Here is a 10,386-nt window from a genome sequence, read left to right as displayed (position 1 = left end):
AAAAAAAAAAAAAAAACAAAAATTTCTTCCTTAACCTCTATTATTACAATTTCTGTTTATTCAAGTTAATGAAAAAAAATGAAAAAAAAACAAACGTTAAAAAAAAAACGAAAAAAAAAACAAAAAAACATAATTTCAAATTTTCCTTTGTTTTATCCTTCTCATATTTTCTTTGGGTTCCAATTAGGATTCAATTTTACTAGTTTTTGTCATCCTAGTATCCCTTCTTGTTTTCTTTGTCACATACTTTACTTATCTTCTTGTCAAGTTGAACGTCTCTATCATTCAGATTATCTTAGTTTGGTTTCTCAATTCCTCATCTTCCAAAGTGTAACTTGTTAAAGCAATCGAAGAGTGGAAAAAGGCAAGAGTGGTGAGCTCAATAGAGGGTAAAAGCCACGTATTGAGTGAAAACATGAGTGCCATACTCTGAGTGATACACGTGAGAAGAGTGTTGTAAGGTGTTTTCTTTCACAGGTTCATTAATGGCTAACAACGAAGGAAACCCCGACCAGCAACTAACTTTCCGCATCGACGCACTCGTTAGCATCCTTACAGGGATTCAACAGCATCTTGATGTCATGGATTCCCGAATCAATTCTTTTTCCCATGGTCGAAGAGCGCGGTCCTGAGAATCTGTTCATAATCATTCTGTGGAGTCTGAGGAGGAGACTTCGCCCAGATCTCGCCGTCATGGACAACCAGAAAATGTTGATAGTAACCTCAATGCTATCAAAATGCGCATCCCAGAATTTAAAGGCAGAAGTGATCCTGAAGCTTACCTGGAATGGGAACGAAAGGTGGAGCTCCTATTTCAGTGTCACAACTACTCTGATGTGAAAAAGCTAAGACTAGCGGCTGTGGAATTCTCAGATTATGCCCTTGTCTGGTAGGCCGAGCTAGAAAAAAAGAGAATACAGAATGAAAAACCACCAATTCAATCTTGGGAGAAGATGAAGAAGGTTATGCGACAACGGTTTGTCCCTTCTTACTACTACAGGGAGCTACATCAATGGCTCCAACGGTTATACCAAGGTTTTAAGTCTGTGGATGAGTATCATAAGGAAATGGAGATGCTGCTAATCCAAACAAATATTGATGAGGATCCTGAGGCTACTATGGCACGTTTCTTGAGTGGCTGAATCGAGACATTGCAAATACTGTTGAACGTCACCCATTTGTGACTATGGAGGTCCTAGTGAATCTGGCTATCAAGGTAGAAACACAGCAAAAGGTAAGAGGGTTGCGTACTTCCAACCCTACTTCAAGGTGGGATTCTAGAGGTGCTAATTTTGGGGAGAAGACTGGATCTAAACCTACCGAATCGAAAGGGAAGCCTATAGAGTAGCATAGGAAGACTCACACGCCTAATTCCACTTTTAAGACTCCTGCACGGCATCATGATATTACTTGCTTTAAGTGCCGCAGATTAGACCATTATGCTTCCGAGTGTCCAAATAAAAGGACCATGGTCATTAAAGCAAATGATATTTTCTCAGAATCTGATAACTCAGATGGGTATGAGGACATGCCACATGCGGATGATGCTACAGATACTGAAGATATAGTTGAGTATGCTGTTAGTGGCAAGGCTCTTGTTTCTAGGTTGATCTTAAATGTACAGGCCAAGGATGATCATCTAAAATAGCGAGAGAACATCTTTCATACAAAAGTTTTATTGGGAGAAAAGGTTGGAGTCATGATCATTGATGTTGGAAGTCATACAAACGTTGCTAGCTCTACTTTGATCACAAAATTGGGGTTGAAATGCACCAAACACCCTAACCCTTACAAACTGGAGTGGCTAAGTGATGTTGATGAACTGAAGGTTATGAAGCAAGCCTGCGTACAATTCTCTATTGGGAGATATAGTGATGAGGTACTTTGTGACGTGGTTCCCATGCAGGCTTGTCATATACTCCTAGGCCGTCCATGGCAGTATGACAGGAGGGTGGTCCATGATGGTTTCACAAACCAATACTCCTTCACTTACCTTGGAAAGAAGATTACCCTTGCACCTTTGTCCCCTAAAGAAGTGTACCTGGAGCAATTGAGCATGCGCAAATCCACTAAAGAGTCTTTAGGATGTGAGAAAATTGAAAAATAAGAGGGTACCGAGAGGGCTCTGAGTGACGCAACGTGTGAGAAAAAGAGTCAGGGTCTAAGAGAAAAAGAGAGTTATAAAAGAGAAAAATCTGTGGAGAGTGAGAGTGCTCACAAAATGTGTTTTTATGCAAAAGAGAGGGATATGAAGCATGCTAGTTTAGAAAAAAAGCGTTGGTGTTAGTGCGATTTGAGAGTCTTTACTTTCTACCATTGAAACTAACCATGACCTGCCTAGTGCTTTTATTTCACTCTTGCAGGAATTTGGAGATGTCTTTCCAGACGAGATGCCCCCAGGTTTACCTCCGTTACGAGGCATTGAGCATCAGATTGACTTTGTCCCCAGATCAAGCATTCCTAACTGGCCAACTTACCGGATTAATCCTGAGGAGACGAAGGAACTGCAATGGCAAGTCGAAGACCTTTTGGCTAAGGGTTTTGTGAGAGAAAGCGTGAGTCCTTGTGCTGTTCTAGTACTGTTGGTACCCAAGAAGGATGGCTCATGGAGGATGTGTGTTGACTGCAGAGCTATAAACAAGATTACGGTAAAGTATTGCCATCCTATTCCTAGACTTGATGATATGCTTGATGAATTTCATGGATCTGTTATTTTTACTAAAATAGATTTAAGGAGTGGTTATCATCAAATACAAATGAAACTTGGTGATGAATGGAAAATAGCTTTCAAAACTAAATATGGTTTGTATGAGTGATTAGTTATGCCATTTGGTTTGACTAATGCACCTAGTACATTCATGAGATTAATGAATCATGTTTTGCGAGATTTTTTAGGCAAATTTGTGGTTTTTTATTTTGATGATATCCTTATCTATAGTAAATGTCTTGATGATCATATTTTGCATGTACAATCTGTTTTAGAGGTACTTAGAAAGGAAAAATTGTATGCTAATCTCCAAAAGTGCTCATTCTATCTGAGTAAAGTCGTATTCCTAGGTTTTATGATAAGTTATGTAGGGATTGAGGTAGATGACGAGAAGGTGAAGGCTATTAGAGAATGGCCCACACCTCAGAGTGTCTCTGATGTTAGAAGTTTTCACGGTCTTGTGGGTTTTTATCGGAGGTTTGTTAAAAATTTTTCTACTATTGCTGCACCTTTAACTGAAATCATCAAGAAACATGTTAACTTTAAATGGGATCAAGAACAAGAAATTGCCTTTAACACCTTGAAAGAATTATTGTGTTCTGCCCCCATTCTTATTTTACTGAATTTTTCTAAAACTTTTGAAATTGAATGTGATGCTTCCGGAATTGGTATAGGTGCTGTTTTGATACAGGAAAAGCGAGCAATTGCCTATTTCAGTGAGAAGTTAAATGGAGCCCGTCTCAACTACTCAATTTATGATAAGGAGCTTTATGCCTTGGTGAGAGCTTTGGAAGTGTGGCAGCATTATTTGCTACCTAAGGAATTTGTGGTACATACTGACCATGAATCCCTCAAACACTTGAAGGGCCAAGGAAAGCTGAATAAGAGACACGAAAAATGGATAGAATTCCTTGAATTTTTTCCATACGTAATCACCTATAAGCAAGGTAAGGAGAATGTGGTTGCTGATGCATTATCTAGAAGGTATTTCTTAATCATAACCCTTGCTTCTAAGCTGTTGGGTTTTGAGTGTATGAAAGAATTGTATGCATCTAATTCTGTCTTTGCCTCTACCTATGCTGCATGTGAACATGGTTCACATAACAAATTCTACAAGCATGATGGTTTTCTTTTTTGGAGTAATAGGATTTGTGTACCTACTTGTTCTATTTGGGAGCTACTTGTTCTAGAATCACATAGTGGGGGTTTGATAGGTCATTTTGGTGTGCATAAGACTTTTTGGATATTTTATCTGAGCATTTTTGCTGGCCCCACATGCATAAAGATGTCGAAAAATTTTGTGTTAAATGTATTGCATGTAAACAAGCTAAATCTAAGTCTTTATCGCATGGTTTGTATACTCCTTTACCTATTCTTGTGCATCCATGGGTTGATATTTCTATGGATTTTATTCTTGGTTTGCCTAGAACTAGGAGAGGTCGAGATAACATTTTTGTTGTGGTAGATAGATTTTGTAAAATGGCTCATTTCATTGCTTGCCATAAAACTGATGATGCCACAAATATTGCTGACCTATTCTTTAGAGAAGTTGTGCGCTTACATGGTGTTTCCCAAACTATTGTTTCTGATCGTGATGTCAAATTCTTAAGTCACTTTTGGAAAGTTTTGTGGAGTAAGTTGGGAACAAAATTGTTATACTCAACTACTTGTCACCCTCAAACTGATGGTCAAACTGAAGTGGTAAATAGGACATTGGGAACCTTGTTGCGTGCTGTTGTTGGTAAGAATTTGAAAACTTGGAAAGGTTGTTTACCTTTTATTAAGTTTTCTTATAATAGGATAATCCATTCTTCCACTGGTTTTTTGCCCTTTGAACTTGTCTATGGTTTTAATCCTCTAACTGTCTTAGATTTAATGCCTTTACCTTTGAGTGATCTTATTAGCTTAAATGGAGCAAGCAAGGCTGAAAAAGTTAAAGCAATACATGCAAAGGCTCGTGACCTAATTGAGAGGAAGAACAAAGCCACGACTGAGAGGATTAACAAGAGCCGAAAGAATATAGTCTTCGAACCAGGAGATTGGGTTTGGGTACATTTGAGGAAGGAGAGATTTCCTACTCAGAGAAAGTCTAAACTTGATGCTAGAGGGGACGGCCCATTCCAAGTGCTTGAGAAGATCAATGACAATGCCTACAAGATTGACATACCAGGTGAGTATAATATCTCTACTACTTTCAATGTTTCTGATCTCTCTCCTTTTTATATGGACACAGATTCGAGGACGAACCTTTTTGAGGAAGGAGGGAATGATACATGCTCGGAAAGACAACTGGGGCATTCTAAGACAAAAGGGAAGAATGAAAATTTCACACTTCCAGAGGGCCCCATCACTAGAGCGCGTGCAAAGAAGCTTAAGGAGAGCTTTGGAAACTTGGCAGCACTTATGCATATGGAGTTACATCAAGTTCTAACCAAGGAAGAATGGGCAAGGCCCATTGGACTAAGTCAAGACAACAAGAAGCCCAATAATGCTTTTCAAATTCAATGAGAGGCATAATTTATTATTAATTTTCGAATTTTTAGGCATTTATTTTGGTTTGTTTTGTTGTTAGAGTTTGTTGGAAAATTCGGTCTACTTTTGATTTGGTTAGTAGTAATTTTAGGGATTTTAAATATAAATCAAATCTGATCTAATCTAATAAGATCAAATCTGATTTAAATTAGTTATCATATCTTTAGGATTTTAAAATTTAAATCAAATCTGATCTGATCCAATCCAATAAGATCAAATCTGATTTAAATTAGTTATCTTATCTTATCTTTTAGCTAGTTTGTCTGGGGTCTATTTAAACACCTTCTGGTGAGACAATTTACACAACTTTGATGAATAAATTTCCGTTGCTTTTAAGCACGTTTTATTGTGTGAGAAGTGAGGTGAGTGATTTGCTTTACTTGTTGCATAAGGAAGATTGAAGGATCCAACACTAAGGTGATCTGCGTGGTGATTCTTTCAGCTTTTGTCCCTCTAATCTAGGTTGTCAAGGACAAGTTCTTTGAAGGTCTAGTAGGGAATTCCTTCCGGTGACCTAGGTTGCTAAGAACAGGTATCTTAGAGCTCTAGTAGGAAAAAAACCTTTATCTATCTTTTATGTTTCCGATGTGTCTTTTTATGCTAATAAATTCCTCTTCTTGGTGCCATTCTTTTCTTGTCCCCCTTCCATTAGGATTTTAATACTTTGAATGTATTAAACCCCAACATAATTCTTATAAAAAATTATGTTGGGAAGGTGGTTCATAGGCATATGGTGGTGGTTGTTGACAATCATAATAAGGGTCACCACATCCATTAGATTGATATGCATTAGGGGTAGAATTATACCTATAAGAAGCTGGAGGCTGTTGTTGCCAAGAAGGTTGATCAATTCCTTGAGGCTCCTCCCACCTTTGATTGTTCCATCCTTGATGCATATTGACATTATAGTTCTCATTTCCTACAACATAATTTGAGCCAAACTCATAGCCAAAGTGAGGATGAGAATTCATAATAGCAAAAGAGAATAAAAACAAGTACTAATAAGAACTAATAAAAACTAACTCCTAAAGCAAGCAAAACTAACAAAGAAGCCTATTAACATATATACAATAGCCAATAGCCAATAACATAGCACCATTGCAATTCCTCGGCAACGGCGCCATTTTGATAGTGAAGAGTTTTGTCGTGTCGATCTAGAATTTCTCTTACAGAAATAAGAACTTCGTTGTAAGCATAGCTCCAAACCAACAAACAATTCTCACATAAAAAATTTGAGTTGTCACAAGTACAAATCCACCAATGAAAATTTAACCGAAGTATTGAAACCTCGGGTCGTCTCACAAGGAATTGCAATGAAGTGGTCAATTATTGGCTATGAAAATGCAAAGGGGGGTTTGATTTGATAAGAGGACAAGAAAATAAATGGCAAGAAAAGTAAAGACAACAATTAAAGAAAGAAAGTAATAAAGAGAGACATTCATGGCAAAGATTGAGAATATAGGCTTTCTATCCTAGTCACTAATGACAATAATTAACAAGAATTTATCTCATTTTGTCATCTCTAGCAATAGAAGAAGGTACAATATTATCTTCACATTGAGAGAACGTCAAACAAGACTAGCTAATCTCAATCAAAAAGTCCTAATCAACTCACTAATGGAATTAGCAAGAGATTAGAGTCAATGGAAACAATACTAACTAACAACTCTAGATCACCAACATGAGTTGGGTATTCATGACTCAAGATTGCCTAATTCCTCTTTCCAAGCCAAGAATGCTCAAAAGTCTACTCTAACATCCTTCCAAGCATTTTGTCAAACACTTGGAAGGCATAAAAGGAAAGCATAATAAATTCCAAGGAAGAATAAAATCTACCAACTACCAATTGCAAGGAAATAATCATAACAACTCCAATCAACAATAAAAGAACATCAAACATCAATTTGCATTAAAAGAGATCCAAATCCACATGAGCATTCATAAACATGAAAGAGGCATAAAAGGAGAATTAATACTACAACTAAGAGAATTAAGATGTAGGAACAAGAAATTGAAGGTAGAACAAGATGAAAACAAGAATTAAACCCTAGATCTAAGATGGAGATAAGCCTAATAACCCTAATTCTAGAGAGAAGAGGGAGCTTCTCTCTCTAGAAACTAAACTACATGATGCCAATCCCATAATTAATTGCTCCCCCCTTTGCTCAAGCTTAAATTCTGCATGAAATACCCTCAAAAATGAGTTGGATTTGGGCCTGGGCAGCTCAGAAATCGCCCCCAGTGATTTCAATTTAAGTGGGTCACGTGCCGAGTATCATGCGTGCGCGTGAACGACGCGTGCGTGTCGCTGGCCAAAACCTCTACTCACGCGTACGCGTGGGCAACGCGTGCGCGTGGCTTGCAAATCTTCAGTGCATGCGTATGCGTGCATGACGCGTGCGCGTGGCCCTCAATTCTCCAAATGCTCATTTCTTCATGAATTCTCCACTTTGCATGCTTTTCTCTTCACTTCTTCCATCCAATACTTACCTTATGAACCTGAAATCACTCAACAAACACATCAAGGCATCGAATGGAATTAAGGTGAATTAAAATCACCAATTTAAGGACCTAAAAAGTATGTTTTTACACTTACGCACAAATTAAGGGAGAATTACAAAACCATGCTATTTCATTGAATAAATGTGGAAAAAGGTGATAAAATCCCCTAAATTAAGCACAAGATAAACCACAAAATTGGGGTTTATCAAGGCTCCTCCTATCTTTGATTGTTCCACCCTTGATGCATGTTGTCATTGTAGTTTCCATCTCCTACAATATAGTTGTAACCACACTTAGCCAAAATAATGAGAATTCATAGTGACAAGAGAAAATAAAAATAAATACTAATAAGAACTAATAAAAACTAACTTCTAAAGCAAGAAAAAACTATCAAAGAAGCATATTCACAATATCAACATATATACAATAGCCAATAACATAACACCATTGCAATTCCCCAACAACGGCACCAAAAACTTGAAAGAGTATTTTCGTCGGTTAGGAATTTCACACAAAATAATTCCGTTGTAAGCATAGCTCCCAACCAACAAACAATACTCAATCAAAGTCTTAATGTTGGTTGTCGCAAGTACAAACCCCAATAAAAATAAACTGAAGTATTTAAACCTCAGATCGTCTCATAAGGAATTGCAATGAAGTGATCAATTATTGGCTATAAAGGGGCAAGGGTGTTTGATTTGTTGATTGACAAGAAAAGTAAATAACAAGAAAGCAAATGACAATTAACTAATAAAGGAAAAGCAAAGAACTCTTGGCTAAGGCATGAGAATTGAGATCACTATCCTTGTCTACAGACCATGTATTGACAATTATGAGGGACCAACCCATCAAGTCTACTTCTATGCTTGAAGTACATCAAATAGGCTTGATCAACATCAACCCATAAGTCCCAAACTAGCTACTAATTGACTTAGTAGTACGCTAGTGTTAATAGGTATCAAATTGACCACTAAAGGTTCTCAAATCACCAACTCAATGAGACCCAATGTCTCAAGGTCACCCAATTCCCTTAGCCTAGGCCTAGAGTAAAGAAAACTACTCTAAAACTAGTGAAAACATTTTATCAAACACCTAGAGTGTAATAAAAGTAAACATCACAAAATGTAAGATTTAATAAAGCTTACAACTAACATAAGCAAGAAATCAACAATGGCAATTAAGATAAACATAAAAAGACATGGAAATATAAAATTGTATTAAAAGAAAATTGAAATCTAACAAGGGTTCATCAACATAAAAGAGAACAAAATAAGAAATTAACAAGAGAAGTAGATAAACCAAAGTGCTAGAACAAATAAAAGTAAGGAAAAACTAAAATGAAACAAGACTTAAAAGTTGGATCTAAGAAATTTTAACCTAAACTACCCTAAATTCTAGAGAGAAGGGAAAGCTTCTCTATCTAGAATTATTACCTAAAACATGGTGAAAAACTAAACTATGACTACTTTCCCCATTACCTTGCAATCCTTGGGTTCAAAAGCATCAGAAATGAGTTGGATTTGGGCCTCCTTGAGCTCAGAAATTGCCCTCAGTGTATTGCATTTAGTGAGGTCACGTGCTGCTTGTCACGCGTACGGATGGATCACGCGTACGCATCACTGGCGAAATTCCTCTTCACACGTACGCGTGGGTGACGCGTGAGCGTCGCTGGCAAATCTCCTTCTCACGCGTACGCGTGGGTGATGCGTGCCATGGCCTTGAGTTAAGCAAATCCTCATTTCTTCATGAATTCTCCATTTTTGCATGCTTTTTCTTCATTTCTTCAACCCAATCTTTGCCTTCTAATCCTGAAATCACTTATCAAACATATCAAGGCATCGAACGGAATTAAAGTGAATTAAATTTATCAATTTTTGGGCCTAAAAAGCATGTTTTTACTTTTAAGCACAAATTAGGAGAAATTCACAAAACCATGCTATTTCATTAAATAAATGTGAGAAAAGTTGATAAAATCTCCTGAATTTAACACAAGATAAACCACAAAATTGGGGTTTATCACCAACACTCCTGGTAGTTCAATCGGATATCGTCCTCTTGAAAACCGGTGGGCGGTACACCACCACGAACTCCACCATTGCAAGCGTTACACCACCACAAACCTCGCAAGATCTTCAATTGAAAAAACAACACACACATAGGCGGTAAATAACCACGATCCCCACCTTCTGTGAGCGGTAAACCACCGTGATCCTCACAGACATTTCAATACTGGGCAAGCGGTAAACCACCACGATCCTTGCTAGGTCAATGCTCAAAGATTAATTTCATTTTAAATCATTATAAATCATTTATTCATTCATTCATTAACTCGTATATGTATCTTTGGCATATTCGCAACTTTTCTGCACTTCCTCAATTACTCCCAATCATTTAATCATCTATCATATATTCATCCTCAATAATCTCAATCAATCATCGTCATTACAACCTTCTTCATATTATATTCAACACTTTCTCAAATCATTCACATTAACTCGATCACATTATATAAACTACAAGTTTTCAAGTTCCAATTCAACCAACTATACCCAAAACATGCCTAAACACTTTGCATTTATTCCACATCATGAACAACATTCACAGTTCATTTCCCCTCTCAACAATCCAATCTCAACCAACTTTAT

At 37.2% G+C, this 10,386-nt stretch overlaps 1 pseudogene; it reads left to right on the top strand.

Moving 5' to 3' along the window:
- LOC107607433 lies at positions 1,469-4,140 on the top strand (annotated as a pseudogene).

The sequence above is a fragment of the Arachis ipaensis genome, chromosome B07 (genome assembly GCF_000816755.2).
Source record: "Arachis ipaensis cultivar K30076 chromosome B07, Araip1.1, whole genome shotgun sequence".
NCBI lineage: Eukaryota > Viridiplantae > Streptophyta > Magnoliopsida > Fabales > Fabaceae > Arachis > Arachis ipaensis.
The sequence above is the reverse complement of the archived record's forward strand: the minus strand, read 5'-3'. Positions and strand labels throughout refer to the sequence as shown.